Below are 15,077 nucleotides of genomic sequence, written 5' to 3' on the forward strand. Positions count from 1 at the left end.
CTTTTCTAAATTACCTTTTCAAATAGAAAACTAAGCTATTTCAGAACCCAGATCTGCCCCCATCAGCTGCTTGACCCTGGTCAAGTCTGTGGTTTCTTCATTTGCATGAAGAAAGATGGGTTAACTACAGAATCCCAAGCTCCCCTCCATTCTGGGTTTCTATGAGTTCCTTGTTCTCTTTGCTTCTCTTATCCTAGAAACAGACATAGGTCACGTGGATGAACCCTCATTCTGACAATTGTCAGTCTCATCCCTGGGAAAAAGGGGACGGAGCTCAGATGGTGCCATGCACAAAGACTCACTTGTTTGCTCTAAAAGTCCCTTCCAAAGGTCTTGCCCAGACCCTTGCTTTTAACCAGGAAAGCGGTGCAGCCCAAATGAGAAATGAAGATACCATTTCATTTTGCTTTGCTCCCTAAGTCCTTGTGTGTGGCAGATTTTTAAGCTCTCTTTCCCTTTTAGGGTGGTGTTTCTGTTTTCTTGATCAAAAGCAGATGGATCGTTCCTTTACAAAATATCTTTTGTCCTATTTTCCCTTACATTGCCCTACATGCTACGCAAATCAACTAGCCCAGGAACCAGCTAAGAACAAGTTCCATCTGCTGCTCCCACCACTGTAAGGAGCTTCCATTTACTGAAGCTCCTTACAGAAAAGAAAATGCTTGTTCCTTCCTTTTCATGCTCCTGTTCCTAGGTTTTGGGGTAGGAATTAGGGACCTTGAATTTTAATACTAGTCCAACCACTAAATCTGAGCAAGTCACTTCCTTTCTCTAGACCTCGTTTCAATATCCATTCAAGTGAGTAAATGGATATCATTATTCTTTCTAGTTCTAACTTCCCATGAACCTGTAAGAATGATAGGATCTGGATAGATTGATTTGGGCAGATGGCATCTTAACTTAGGTTAAGTTAATAACCTCAGAAAATAAGTTCTGAGGAGAGACTTAGATGTTAATTGTTTACTGGAAGGTGTAATCCCAAGATAGCAAAAACAAGGGGAAAGAGACTTGAGACAAGGAAGAATGAGAAGCAAAAGTGATAGATCATTGTATTAGTCCATTAAGGCTACTATAAGAAAACACTACAGGCTAAGTAGCTTATAAATAACAGAAATGCATTTCTCGCACTTCTGAAAGTTGGAAGTCCAAGATCAAGGTGCCAGGATGGTCACCCTCTGAAGAGGGCCCTCTTAGTGGTTCATAGCCAGTGCCCTCTCACTGTGTTCTCACAAGGTAGAAGGGGCTAGGGATTTCTCTGGGGCCTCTTTAGAAGGCACTAATGACTTCAGCATTTGCCAAAGCCCCCACCTAAAAGGGGCTTCATCTTTGATGAGGATTTCAATGCATGAATTAGTGGAAGGGACACATTTAGACCATAGCAAGCCACAGCAACCTAGGCATCCCAGGTTGGTGCTAATGGTAAAGAACCCAGCTACCAATGCAGGAGACATAAGAGATGCTGCAGGTTCCATCCCTGGGTTGGGAAGATCCCCTGAAGGAGGGCATAGCAACCCACTCCAGTATTCTTGCCTGGAGAATCCCATGGACAGAAGAGCCTGGCGGGCTACAGTCCATAGAGTCATAAGGAGTCAGACATAACAAAAGCAACTGAACACGCTTGCAAGCCACAGCAACCTAGCCACAGTTCTACATGCTTCAGAGAAGCCCAAAGGATCATTTATCACACTGGACATCTCTGCACATATTGTACAGGAAAAAATTAGAGCCTTAGAAAGAACAAAAAACAAACAGGGATTTATCTGCAAACACATTTCTATTTCCTTTTTCTCACTGGACAAAGTTCACTCCCTGGGGGGTTACTTTGATTGCTCTTCAGGGTTGCATCATCTGAACCCTTCAAGAGTTACTGTGGAAGCCAGATCCTTCAATTTGAAGTATGGTGCTGCACCCAACCTGGATGGTGTGGGAAGCCAGGGATTTCGGGATTCAGTTGATCTGCCTCCTGCCGTGGAATTGTGCAGGGTCACCTGGAGCCTGTTGCCCTGGCAGAGGCAGGCAGCTAAATGTTTGGGAGATCACAAAGCTGAGGGATACTGAGGTGGCACCGAAGCCATGCCTGGCACTGATGGGAGAAATCAGTAGGTTGGAAGGTGTACCAGGAGAAAGCCCAAGCATCTTCATTCAATAAATGTCTTCCAAGAAACTTGTATCAATTTAGTTCACTTGCTCAGTCGTATCTGACTCTTTGTGACTCCATGGACTACAACATGCCAGGCCTCCCTGTCCATCACCAACTCCCAGAGTTTACTCAAACTCATGTCCATTGAGTCAGAGATGTCATCCAACCATCTCATCCTCTGTTATCCCCTTCTCCTCCTGCCTTCAATCTTTCCCAGCATCAGGGTCTTTTTCAGTGAGTCAGTTCTTCACATCAGGTGGCCAAAGTATAGGAGTTTCAGCTTCAACATCAGTCCTTCCAATGAATATTCAGGACTGATTTCCTTTAGGATTGACTGGTTGGATCTCCTTACAGTCCAAGGGACTCTCAAGAGTCTTCTCCAACACCACAGTTCAAAAGCATCAGTTTTTCAGTGCTCAGCTTTCCTTAGAGTCCAACTCTCACATCCATACATACAAGAAACTTGTATAGAGAGATGGAAAAACCTTCCATCAAGGGACATACCCTACTGGACAGATACAAACAGGCTTACATGGAAGTAGTAGACCATCATGATGCTTATACTTACCTCCCCCACTGTACTTACTGAAAAATGAAACCTAGACTTGGATGTATGTGATAGAATGTGGACCTAAAACCCGCACCTGGTTCATTGCCAAGTCAATGCTTAATTTACTTCCCCCTCTAAAAAGTGCAGAAGGGGCTTAAGGTGGACTATCTTCTGAAACAAGAGTAAATTTTAAATGTCTGGAGGCATCAGGTCCCAGCTGAGTCATATTGCTCAACTCTACACAAATTCACCTGCAGAACAGAAAGACATATCGGGGACTGGGTTGGGGGTGGAGGTGGGTCAGAAAGAGACTGTCAGAGAACTCTTTGTGAAGACATACTATTTACTAAAAGGAGCCAAGAGGGATCAGTTTAATTGAAGTTAAAGATATTTTAAGGAAGGTAAGAGCCTAACTGGAAGTTCAGCCAAGGGGGTTTTGTTCTGCCTTTGAAAATGAGAAGAGTTGAACAGGATCTGTATGGATGAGCTGATAAAAAGTCCTTTGAAGTGGACAGGGATCTTTTTTTATAAGCTCTGAATAACTTAGCCTGGGGTGAGGGAAGAAAGCTCTCATTTACAAGCGTGGAAGATGGTGAGCTGTCCCCCTCCAATTGGATTTCTTCTGGCTTGGCCATGAAGAGAGAAAGATTGGCCCAGTGTCCTTGTCTAGCTGAGAGAAGATAAATGTGGCTTTCCTTCCCACAAGACAGCACAGATGAAAGGCCCAGGGAAAAGCCCTAGAAAGCTAGTTAACAGATATTAGAAAGAAAGGCACAGAGCATAAAATCATAGCCCCCCACATACGACCCCTAATTCACAACCCATCCACCCCACAAGATGGATCATGGGTTAATCCTTAAAAAGAAGAAACCAATAGCAATATCAAGAAACAATAGCAATAAAAATTACTGTTGTGAATTATTTGCTATGCTGTGCATGCTGTATCTCATTTGTTCCTCTTAACAACCTAGGAAGCAGGTATTATTTTTACTTCCATTCCATATTTGAGAAAGTTGAGGCTTCTCTGTGTATGAGCAAGTTTAAGCAATTTGTTCAAATTAAGTGCATCCCAGGCCAGAACAAAGATAAATAATATTGTTAGATAAATGTCAAGGTAACATGAGGTTACCTTTGGTTACGAATGTCATGGAGTAAAACTCCACTCGTGTGTTATCAGGATTCAGTTCTCTTGGCTAAACAGCTGACCACCTTGGTCTAATCTCCAACTCATGAAATAGTTCAGAATTCTGGCCATGGGCGCACTTTGCCAAAGACTGAAAATTCAGCTTTCCCAAAATTTCTGTGACCTGTTTGTCCTGCATTGGAAGAAAAAGAGGAAGCTTGGGGAAAGGAACCTTTGTGATTAACATGTCCTGGGGTTATAAACTAACCAAAATGTTGCTGATGACCACGTTTCATTCCCATTAAGGATGGAACTAGAGACTGGGAACCCAAATTACAGTAGGCTTTAACTTAACCTGAAATTGAAATGCTTTTGCAAGATCATAGGCTCTGTAACTCTCAAACCTGACCCATGTTCCTATAAAAACAGTAAAATTTTAATATCTGAAGCTATGCAGTGGGAAAGGCAAAGAAGTCAGGAGACTTCTTGGGTTTAATCTCAGTTCCACCAAAACTCATCTATCTAATCACATTTCAAAATGACTGTATCTTCTCTCTGGACCTCAGTTTTCCCATCTGTAAAATGGGAGAATTTGTCAAAACTATGGTTTTTCCAGTAATTATGTATAGATGTGAGAGTTGGACCATAAAGAAGGCTGAGCGCCAAAGGACTGATGCTTTCAAACTGTAGTGCTGAAGAAGACTCTTGAGAGTTCCTTGGGCAGCAAAGAGATCAAACCAGTCAATCCTAAAGGAAATCAATATTCCAATGAATGAATATTCATTGGAAGGACTGATGCTGAAGTTGAAGCTCCAGTACTTTGGCCACCTGATGCAAAGAGACAATTCATTGGAAAAGACCCTGATGCTGGGAAAGATTTAGGACAGGAGGAGAAGGGAGTGTCAGAGAATGAGATGGTCAGATGGCATCATTGACTCAGTGGACATGAATTTGAGAAAACTGAGGCAGTGATGGACAGGGAAGCCTGGCGTGCTGCTGTTCATGGTCACAAAGAGTCAGACACAATTGAGCGACCGAACAACGAAAACAACAATCTCTAAGGAGTCCTCTCTTACTCTCGTTCTGGGTCTTGGATGACGATGACCTTTGCCTTACATGCATCACAGAAGCTGCAATGAAAATCAGAGTTGGTAAGGGGAGGAAGAGAAAAATGGGCTCTTAAAAAGAAAATCAATAAGGTTTTGTATTTACAAGTACAAAGAACATCGTGTCTTCAGTCAGCCATACAGCCTTCCTACCATCCTTGAGACTTCATAAAGACAAATGAAACACTCTGTGAAATTCCATGATTAAAAAAAAAAAAAAAAAGTCTCTTCCATCTTCTTTTTGGATGGATATTGGACTCTTGAGACCTACACAGGTTTCCTCCTGTCTGCCGGAGGGGCGGAAGTTCAAAATATACTAGACTTCCTAGATTCTGCCTGTAGAGTCTCCACCTCTGTTCCCTGTCTCCTGAACCCTCCTCTACTACAGAAACACAAACAAAGGGCATTTGAAAGACAAGCCCTGGAAATGGACTTTCAGGACACATTGGAGCTAAAAGAGACTAGAGATCTTTTTAAAGTTCTAGGCATAGGGCATGTGCTTATTGGCCTGGCTTTAGCTACGAAATAAATTGCTGTCATCATTATTTTATCCTCTGAAGGAGACAACCTCGGGTTAGTATTTCAAAGAAGAATGAGTCACTGGAAAGGTTTTAAAGTACCTGCTAATTATTTCTTTAAAGAAAAACCTTAACTCTAGGAGAAAGGGGTTAGACACGGCATCAGCTGCCCATTAAGATGAAAGGGTCGAATTACCTGGGCTGCTCCAGGAGGCCCAGGAATAACAAGCGTGCCCCTTTTCTTTGCAGAGCAGAGTTCCCTGCACAGGCTCTTCTGCAGACATTATCTCACTGACCCTGAATTCCTGCTGGCTTCATCATTTCATCATCCCTTTATTTCTGCCTTGCCATGATGCAAGGAGGCTGAGGGAAGATTGGTCAGGGGCAAGAAGGGACAGGGGTCTCCCACTTGTCCATGAAGTTGGCATATGGACAGCTGCTTTGAACCCTAAGCTGCCCCAGTTAGGAGCAATCTGGCTGCCTTCTCCAATGACTTCCAAACATGTTTGGATTTTCTTTGACTAGAATTCTATAAAGAATCCCAATAGTTAAAATAGAAGATCAGTTCTGCATTTTGTTTAGATTTTTTAACATTGATTCAATACCCAGTCCACCAGACTGACGAAGACTGATGAAGTTCATTTGATGAATGCAAAAATACTCAGTCAGTCATCTGGAGCTTAGTAGCCACAAAGATGAGTATTATTATGGAGGACACTCAACATCTTTAAAAGAACTGCCAAAGTCCCATTGAGCCAATGCTTGCTAGAACCTTGAGTGGGGAAAATGGAATTCAAGGGTTCAAGGCCTTAGTTTAGTTAGTGTTATTGTCTAGGTCAACTGAAACATTTCTGGACTGTTTATCCAAGAGAAGGGGGAGGGTAGAGGCTGCTGTCCAGGGGAAGAAGACAGTGGCCCTGTTTCAGAGAGGAAGGAGCTGGAGTCTCATAATGAAAGGATAAGGGAGTGACAAGTTCCAGGAGAGCATGAAAGAAGCTGTGCCTTCCTTCAAAGACTACATCCCAAATGAAACTGATAGGGCTCCTGCACAGTTAGCTACTGACTAAGCACCGGAAATGGACACTTAGGAGCTGGTGCAAGGTCCTATGGCTGAACTGGCAGCCAGAAAACTGTGTGGCTGTGGAAGCCTGTCCAATGGGCATCTTCAGAATAAGTCCTGAGAGACTACTGACCAAAGGCCTATTCATTATTTCCTGGCTTAAGATAAAAAAAAAAAAAAGTAAGGGAGGCACAAAAATGGATTATTTTTACTCTTCCTGCAACTTGGGGATTAGACATGGATTTTCTTGGACATACAAGAATGTTATTACTAGAGTAAATTTATTATAAGGAAAGGCAATTCCCATTTGCTATAGTGGGAATGTTTGTGTCACCCCCAAAATTCATTCATTGAAAACTTAATGCCCATGGTAATGGTATTAAGAGGTAGGGCCTTTGGGAGGTAATCAGGTCATGAATGAGGTAAGTGCCCTTGTAAAAGAGATTCCAGAGAGTTCCCTCACCTCTTTCACCAGGTAAAAATAAGTGAGAAGCCTGTGACCTAGAAAAGTTGTTCAGTCGCTTAGTTGTGTCTGACTCTTTGTGACCCCATGGACTGCAGCACATCAGGCTTCCCTGTCCTTCACCATATCTTAGAGTTTCCTCAAACTCATGTCCATTGAGTTGGTGATGCCATCCAACCATCTCATCCTCTGTCATCCCCTTCTCCTCCTGCCCTCTGCCTTTCCTAGCATCAGGGTATTTTTCAATGAGTACAGTCTTTGCATCAGGTGGCCAAAGTACTGGAGCTTCAGCTTCAGCATCAGTCCTTCCAATATTCAGGATTGATTTCCTTTAGGATTGACTGGTTTGATCACCTTGCTATCCAACGGACTCTCAAGAGCCTTCTCCAGCACCACAGTTTGAAAGCATTAATTCTTCAGCACTTAGCCTTCTTTATGGTCCAACACTCACATCCATATATGAAGAGAGTCCTCAGTCATATGGATACCCTGATCTTGGACTTCTAGCCTTCAGAATTGGGAAAAGAGAAATTTCTGTTGTTGATAACCTACTCAGCCTGTGGTATGTGGACTTTTATTCATATTTGTCAATGATTTAGTGTATTTTTTACATTATTTTATTATAGTATAGCTGCTTTATAATGTTATATTATTTTCTACTGTGCAGCAAAGTGAATCAGCTATACATGTACGTATATCCCCTCTCTTTGGGGCTTCTTTCTCATAGGTCAATCCTGTGGTCTTTTGCTATAGAGCTTGAATGGTCTCAGACACAATTCCATCCTTTGAGTAGTGTAGAGCCCTTCACATTTTTTGCACCAGCTGTTTCTGGCACCCCATCCACCCCAAGTTCAGTCCCTTTTCCTCTGGGCTGAGCTCTCCTCTCATCAGGCATCCATCCCTTCTCTTCCCATCTCTTCTCTTCTCTTTTCAACCATCCCCTCTCTTCTCTTCTCATCCATCCCTTCTTACTTTCTCCCCCAAATGTTTTTACTTCCTGACAAAGCAAACCACTGGATAGAGAAGAGTTTCATCAAAAGCAGTGGTTGGCATGAGGGCAGATAGATTCTTTTCAAGGGAAGCTTGGCCCCCAAAGGCTACCTCACCCTCTTAGGAGTACATCTTTGAGACAACTGGCTCTTCAACTGGTTGTTAATGCTGGCTTGTATACTTTAGCCACTTTATGGTTTCCATCTCCTCAACAAAATAATGAGTTATCTCAGCATAGAAGGTGTACCTTCTACGCTTGATCTACCCACTGCAGGATCTTAGGTGGGGGATGCCGGCTGACCCACACAGGCAATGGCCCTGGATAAGTGAGCAGAACCCAAGAGAGAGCCCATTTTTCTCCTGGGCTCTCTTCCTTCCAGAAGCTTCCATCATATGTAGGCACTGACCACACATGGGCCAGCAAATCCATGAGAGGTGTTGGAACTTCTAGATGGGAACCTCTGATTTCAGTCTTCTGGGAAAGGACTAAAAGCACCAAAAGTTCCACCCCATGTATGGTTCTCTTACATTTATTTCCTGTCATTTCATCCTTCTCTCCTTGTTCTTCTGGCAGGGGGGTGGGGGGGATGGGCAAAAAAAAAAAAAAAGCATCATGCTGGGGTCAGAATGTCCGAGTTCTGCCTCTTGTGTGATCTTCTGAGTTCCTCTCCATGTGCAACCAGAACTTACGGAGCATCAGTACTCACAGGCCCGGGAGGAAGGAAAGGAGAAGCTGAAGGAAACTGAGCTTCAGATAGGAATATGCTGTTGGTTCACCTAGGCTGAGGACAGAAATAATTCCAGAGAACTAAGCCAGTGCTGGGACAGGGTACCTGCTCCACGAGAGCTCTGAGGAATGGGGGAGAGGCTCAAGGGAAGCAGAGATCCCCCGTTAGGGTTTGGCTTCAAAACTTGGCCCAATAGGAGCTGGGAACAGAGGGGGATAAAGTGTTTCCACTTCAGAAAAGCTGACCGAGAGAGCAAGCCACTCAGACCTCCTCCTAGTGGAAGAGGGAATGAATGGAGGATGGGGCAAGCAAACAAGGGGACTTTTGGAATGCTTCCTGACATGCATGGAAGCTGAGGCTACTACCCATCCCTCTGGCCCCCACATCTAGAAAAGCCTTAGGGTGATCAAGTTCCAGGTAGAAATAGTAAGCAACCCTCAACCTTTTCATGGTCTCTCCCTCCCTCTCTTTCTCACACACATACATGCACCCGACCACTACCACCAAACACAATGACAACAACTGTACAGGCCCTTCAGCTCCCTCCTGCCTGCACGCTCAGTTGGGAATCCTGGAGTAGAAAGCAAGAAAACAGATGAGACAGTCCAGCTGAGTTTCTCATGAGTAAATAGATTCCACATGGCAACAGAAAGGTCAAGGAGAAAACAATTTATATGGGACCAAAGAGAAGGGAATAGGTGTGGAGCGTCTTCCATCTGATCAGAGGGGACAGCCATTCTAAGATGCAGCCTGCTGGGTCTGAAGAGGAGCTCCGTGCCTGGCCCTGAGAGAGTGAGAGTCCTGGGTCGTGTCTACAAACCCACAGCCCTGCGCACAGAGCAAGGGGCCAAGTCCCGGTCTCACCAGGTGGCAGGCATACTGAGGGACTTCAAGCCTGTCTTTGAGTCTGAATCTCAGCCTTATTTACCTATAAAATGGAAATAAGAATCCTTTGGCTCAGCTCACCTTAGTGGGGTTAAGACTCAAGAAATGATAGAACTGAGTGGATTTTGTGGATCTGGGAAATCAGGAATTGTGTCTGGACCAGGGTCAGAGGTGTGGGAGTCCTTAGCCAACAGATGCAGACTCAAGCCATGGGCTTGACAAGTGAGTCCCAGGAACACCAATGTTTGAGTGGCAGGCAACGGCTGAGGGCCACAAGGGAGAACCAAGAAGGAAATACCAAGAAGGACTGGAGCTATGAAAAGCTAAACAGAGGTAGTCTGTGGAAATCATCATTTGTATCAAGCAGATTTCTTAAGAATTTAGGTTTCATTCTTCTTGAAAGAAAGTGAAAGCGTTAGTCCCTCAGTCATGTTCGATTCTTTGGGACCCCATGGACTGTAGCCTGCAAGGCTCCTCTGTCCATGGAATTCTCCAGGAAAGAATACTGGCACGGGTAGCCATTCCCTTCTCCAGGGGATCTTCTCGACCCAAGGATCAAACTGGGTCTCCTGTATTGCAGGCATTTCTTTACCATCTGAGCCACCAGGGGTTTCATTCTTACCTCTTACATATCCCCCAAAGCACAGCAGCGGTCAAGCAGAGCAGGGAAAAATGATATCAGAGGAGAGAATATTTGTGATCTGGAAACATACATAACATTAGTTATACACTCAGAGAGAACCATAGAGCTAGTCTGTACCTCCGTGGTAGATTGCTGTGTGATACTGGGCATTTCACACAACTTCTCTGTGCCGGTTATTAGCTAGTGTTTATCCAGATCCCTTAGTAGCTTGGGTTCAGAGGGTGTGGGCTGTGCATCCAGTTACTACTAGGCAAATGACTCCAAAGGGAAATGTGAGCCTGGAGAGGGAGTGAAGCACATCATAATCAAACAGAGTCAGGGTCTTTTCTCCTCAAAGCCTTCAAGATCCTCTACCTTAAAACAGGATGAGGATCTTAGAGTTCATTCTCAAAGGAAACACACTGGCCATTTGAAAATATTTTAATCCAATAACACCCAAAATAAATTCACTCCAACAGCAAATATTTGTGGAGAATCTCCATGTGCAAATCATTGAGCTGTTTTGGAAGACATAGAAAGAAGACAGGACTCAAAGATGACAAATGCACTGTGACATCATGCCCTGCTCTCCACCTAGTGGGGAAGACAGACTCTTAGAAGGAAACTACTGGAGACTGTGCTAAGTGTCATCACAAAATTACAAACAAAATGCAACAAGGACCCAAGTGATAGTCATTAATTTTGCATCAAAGGGATCCAAGAAGGCTTTATAGATGAAGTGCCATCTGAATTAGTGTCCTAACACTAAGATAAATTTTAGCATTCAAGGAAGGAACATTCAGCTTTAATGAGTGAACATCATGAACAAAGCTTTGGCAACAGAAAAGTGGCATTTTGTTCAAGGAATAAGTTGATGGCTTGGGACTTCATTCTGTACTCAGTGTAGAGTCATAAAAGTGTTTTTGAACAAGGGTGCAATAGAATTGGTCCTTTCCTTTAAACAGAGCTTTTGGGCCAAGATAAGTAGCAAAGCTGGAGAGAGTAGAAGAGAGAGGAGAAGAGACTTCTTAGAACATTCTTATCAGAGTCCAGAAGAGAAATCAACAGCATCCTAAAAAGTAAAGAAGCAGTGAGATTAAAAAGATCAAAGATTATTTTTCCAGAATGTGCCAATAAAGCACACAGAAGGCATAAAGCTGGGAGAGTGAAATGGAGACAAAACTATTTCTACACAAGTGGAATCTGCAGTTTGATGTAAGGTTCAAGAGCACAGGAAAAGGTACTCACCCAGAGGCAAGGCAGAAATCTGTGTTGGGGAGCAGCGCAATGCCACTTATCTGGAGGTCAAATTCTGAGGTTAGCACTTAAGGTCAATGTTGAACAGAAACAAAATGTCCCAGTCGCCTAGGGGGACTGAGATCCACCTGTGTCATAAGTCCAGTAGGGCCAGTGATTCTTACAGAGACAGGTGTCATCAGGGCACCAAAAGAAGTAGTAGGTGTGTGGTTGGGGATCTGTTAAAAGGGAAACACTAGTGCCCATTTCCCATTACCTGTAGATGGAGTGGAATGGTGGCCAGAACCATGTGCATGAACTATATTATGTTTCCTGTTCAACATGCTACTGATGCTATACAGAGCTAGACACCATGGGCCTATCTGTGTAGTGAAATGACCTCAAGCCCTTGGTGTGAAATGCTTATGGAGAGACAAGTGGTCAAGAAGTACTGAGGGCTGGAAAGTGCCAGAAGCTAACTAAAGGGATTTGATCAAAGGAGCCAAATAAGACTCAAAGAAGGAGAATTAAGAGATGATTAAGGCATTATGTAGAACATGGAATGACAAGGAAGTGAAGACCATTGAGAAAGAGAGGATCTTTGACAATGTCAAACTCTATAAAGAGAAAGAGACCACAAAGTCATCTTTTGAATCTGAAACTGGAACATTATTAAACATGTTAAAACATGAAACCTCCAAGATTGTTGAAAAGGTAAGCCAAGTTATGAAAGTGCAGATTTGGGCAATAAGAAAGTAAAGACAAAAAAGAAGTTACACTAGACAACACAGAAATACAAAGGCTCGTGAGACTACTATAAGCAACTATATGCTGATAAAATGGACAACTTGGAAGAAATGGACAAATTCTTAGAAAAATATAACCTTCCAAAACTAAGTGAAGTGAAAGTCACTCAGTCATGTCCAACGCTTTGAGGCCCCATGGACTCTAGGGCTGCCAGGCTCCTCTGTCCATGGAATTCTCCAAGCCAGAATACTGGAGTGGGTTGCCATTTCCTCCACCAGGGGATCTTCCCAACCCAAGCATTGAACCCAGGTCTCCCGCATTGCAGGCAGATCTTTACCATCTGAGCCACTAAGGAAGCCCAAACCAGGAAGAAATAGATCATCTGAACAGACCAATCACAAGTAAAGAAATTGAAACTGTAATAAAAAATCTTCCAACAAACAAAAACCCAGGACTGGATGGCTTCACAGGTGAATACTACCAAAAGTTTAGAGAAGAGCTAATACTTAACCTGCTCAAACTCTTCCAGAAAAATTGCAGAGAAAGGAAAACTTCCAAACTCATTCTATGAGGCAACTATCACCCTGATACCAAAAACAGGTGTGACAAAGATGCCACCAAAAAAAAAAAAAAAAATTACAGGCCAGTATCACTGTTGAACATACATGCAGAAATCCCCAACAAAATTCTAGCAAACAGAATCCAACAACACATTACAAAGATCATGCATCTTGATCAAGTGGGCTTTATTCCAGGGATGCAAGGATTCTTCAATATATACAAATCAATCAGTGTGATACACCATATTAACAAATAGAAAGATAAAACAATATGATCATCTCAATAGATGGAGAGAAAGCTTTTGACAAAATTCAACACCCATTTATGGTAAAAAAAAAAAAAAAAAAAAAACTCCAGAAAGTAGAAATAGAAGAAACACACTTCAACATAATAAAGGCCATATACATCAAACCCATAGCAAAGATTATCCTCAATGGTGAAAAACTGAAAGCATTTCCTTTAAACTCAGGAACAAGACAAGGGTGCCCATCTCACCACTATTATTCAACATAGTTTTGGAAGTCCTAGTTACAGCAATCAGAGAGGATTAAGAAATAAAAGGAATGCAGATTGGAAAAGAAAAAGTGAAACTCTCATTGCAATGACATGATTCTCTACATAGAAAACCCTAAAGATTCCACCAGAAATTACTAGAGCTAATTGATTAACATTAGCTAATCAATGAAAAATAAAAACAAGATCAGGAGCTGACTGTGGCTCAGATCATGAACTCCTTATTGCAAAATTCAGACTTAAATTGAAGTAGGAAAAACCACTAGAACATTCAGGTATGACCTAAGTCAAATCCCTTATGATTATACAGTGGAAGTGACAAATAGATTCAAGAGATTAGATCTGATAGACAGAGTCCCTGAAGAACTATGGAGGGAGGCTCATGACATTGTTCAGGAGGCAGTGATCAAGACCATCCCCAAGAAAAAGAAATGCAAAAAGACAAAATGGTTGTCTGAGGAGGCCTTACAAATAGCTGAGTAAAGAAGAGAAGCTAATGCAAAAGGAGAAAAGGAAAGATATACCCATCTGAATACAAAGTTCCAAAGAAGAGCAAGGAGAGATAACAAAACCTTCCTCCATGATCAGTGCAAAGACATAGAGGAAAACAATAGAATGGGAAAGACTAGAGATCTCTTCAAGAAAATTAGAGATACCAAGGGAACATTACAAGCAAAGATGGCCACAATAAAGGACAGAAATTGTATGGACCTCACAGAAGCAGAAGATATTAAGAAGAAGTGGCAAGAATACACAGGAGAACTATATGGAAAAGATCTTCATGACCCAGATAACAACGATGGTGTGAACACTCACCTAAAGCCAGGCATCCTGGAATGAGAAGTTAAGTGGGCCTTAGGAAGCATCACTACGAACAAAGCTAGTGAAGGTGATGGAATTCCAGTTGAGCTATTTCAAATCCTGAAAGATGATGCTGTGAAAGTGTTGCACTCAATATGTCAGCAAATTTGGAAAACTCAGCAGTGACCACAGAGCTGGAAAAGGTCCGTTTTCATTCCAATCCCTAAGAAAGGCAATGCCAAAGAATGCTCAAACTACTGCACAATTGCACTCATCTCACACACTAGCAAAGTAATGCTCAAAGTTTTCCAGTACATGAACTGTGAACTTCCAGATGTTCAGGCTGGTTTTAGAAAAGGCAGAGGAACAAGAGATCAAATTGCCAACATCCGCGCATCATAGAAAAAGCAAGAGAGTTCCAGGAAAACAACGACTTCTGCTTTATTGACTACGCCAAAGCCTTTGACTGTGTGAATCACAACAAACTGTGAAAAATTCTGAAAGAGATGGGAATAGCAGACCACGTGACCTGCCTCTTGAGAAATCCATATGCAGGTCAGGAAGCAACAGTTAGAACTGAACATGGAACAACAGACTAGTTCCAAATTGGGAAAGGAATACATCAAGGCTGTATATTGTCACCCAGTTAGTTTAACTTATATGTAGAGTACATCATGTGAAATGGCTGGCTGGATGAAGCCCAAGCTGGAATCAAGATTGCCGGGAGAAATATCAATAACACCAGATATGCAGATGATATCACCCTTATGGCAGAAAATGAAGAACTAAAGAGCCTCTTGATGAAAGTGAAAGAGGAGAGTGAAGAAGTTGGCTTAAAACTCAACATTCAGAAAACTAAGATCATGGCATCTGGTCCCATCACTTCATGGCAAATTGATGGGGAAACAATGGAAACAATGAGAGACTTTATTTTGGGGGGCTCCAAAATCACTGCAGATGGTGACTGCAGCCATGAGATTAAAAGACGCTTCCTCCTTGGAGGAAAAGCTATGACCAACAACGACAGCATATTA

The sequence above is a fragment of the Odocoileus virginianus genome, chromosome 30, assembly GCF_023699985.2.
Source record: "Odocoileus virginianus isolate 20LAN1187 ecotype Illinois chromosome 30, Ovbor_1.2, whole genome shotgun sequence".
Lineage (NCBI taxonomy): Eukaryota > Metazoa > Chordata > Mammalia > Artiodactyla > Cervidae > Odocoileus > Odocoileus virginianus.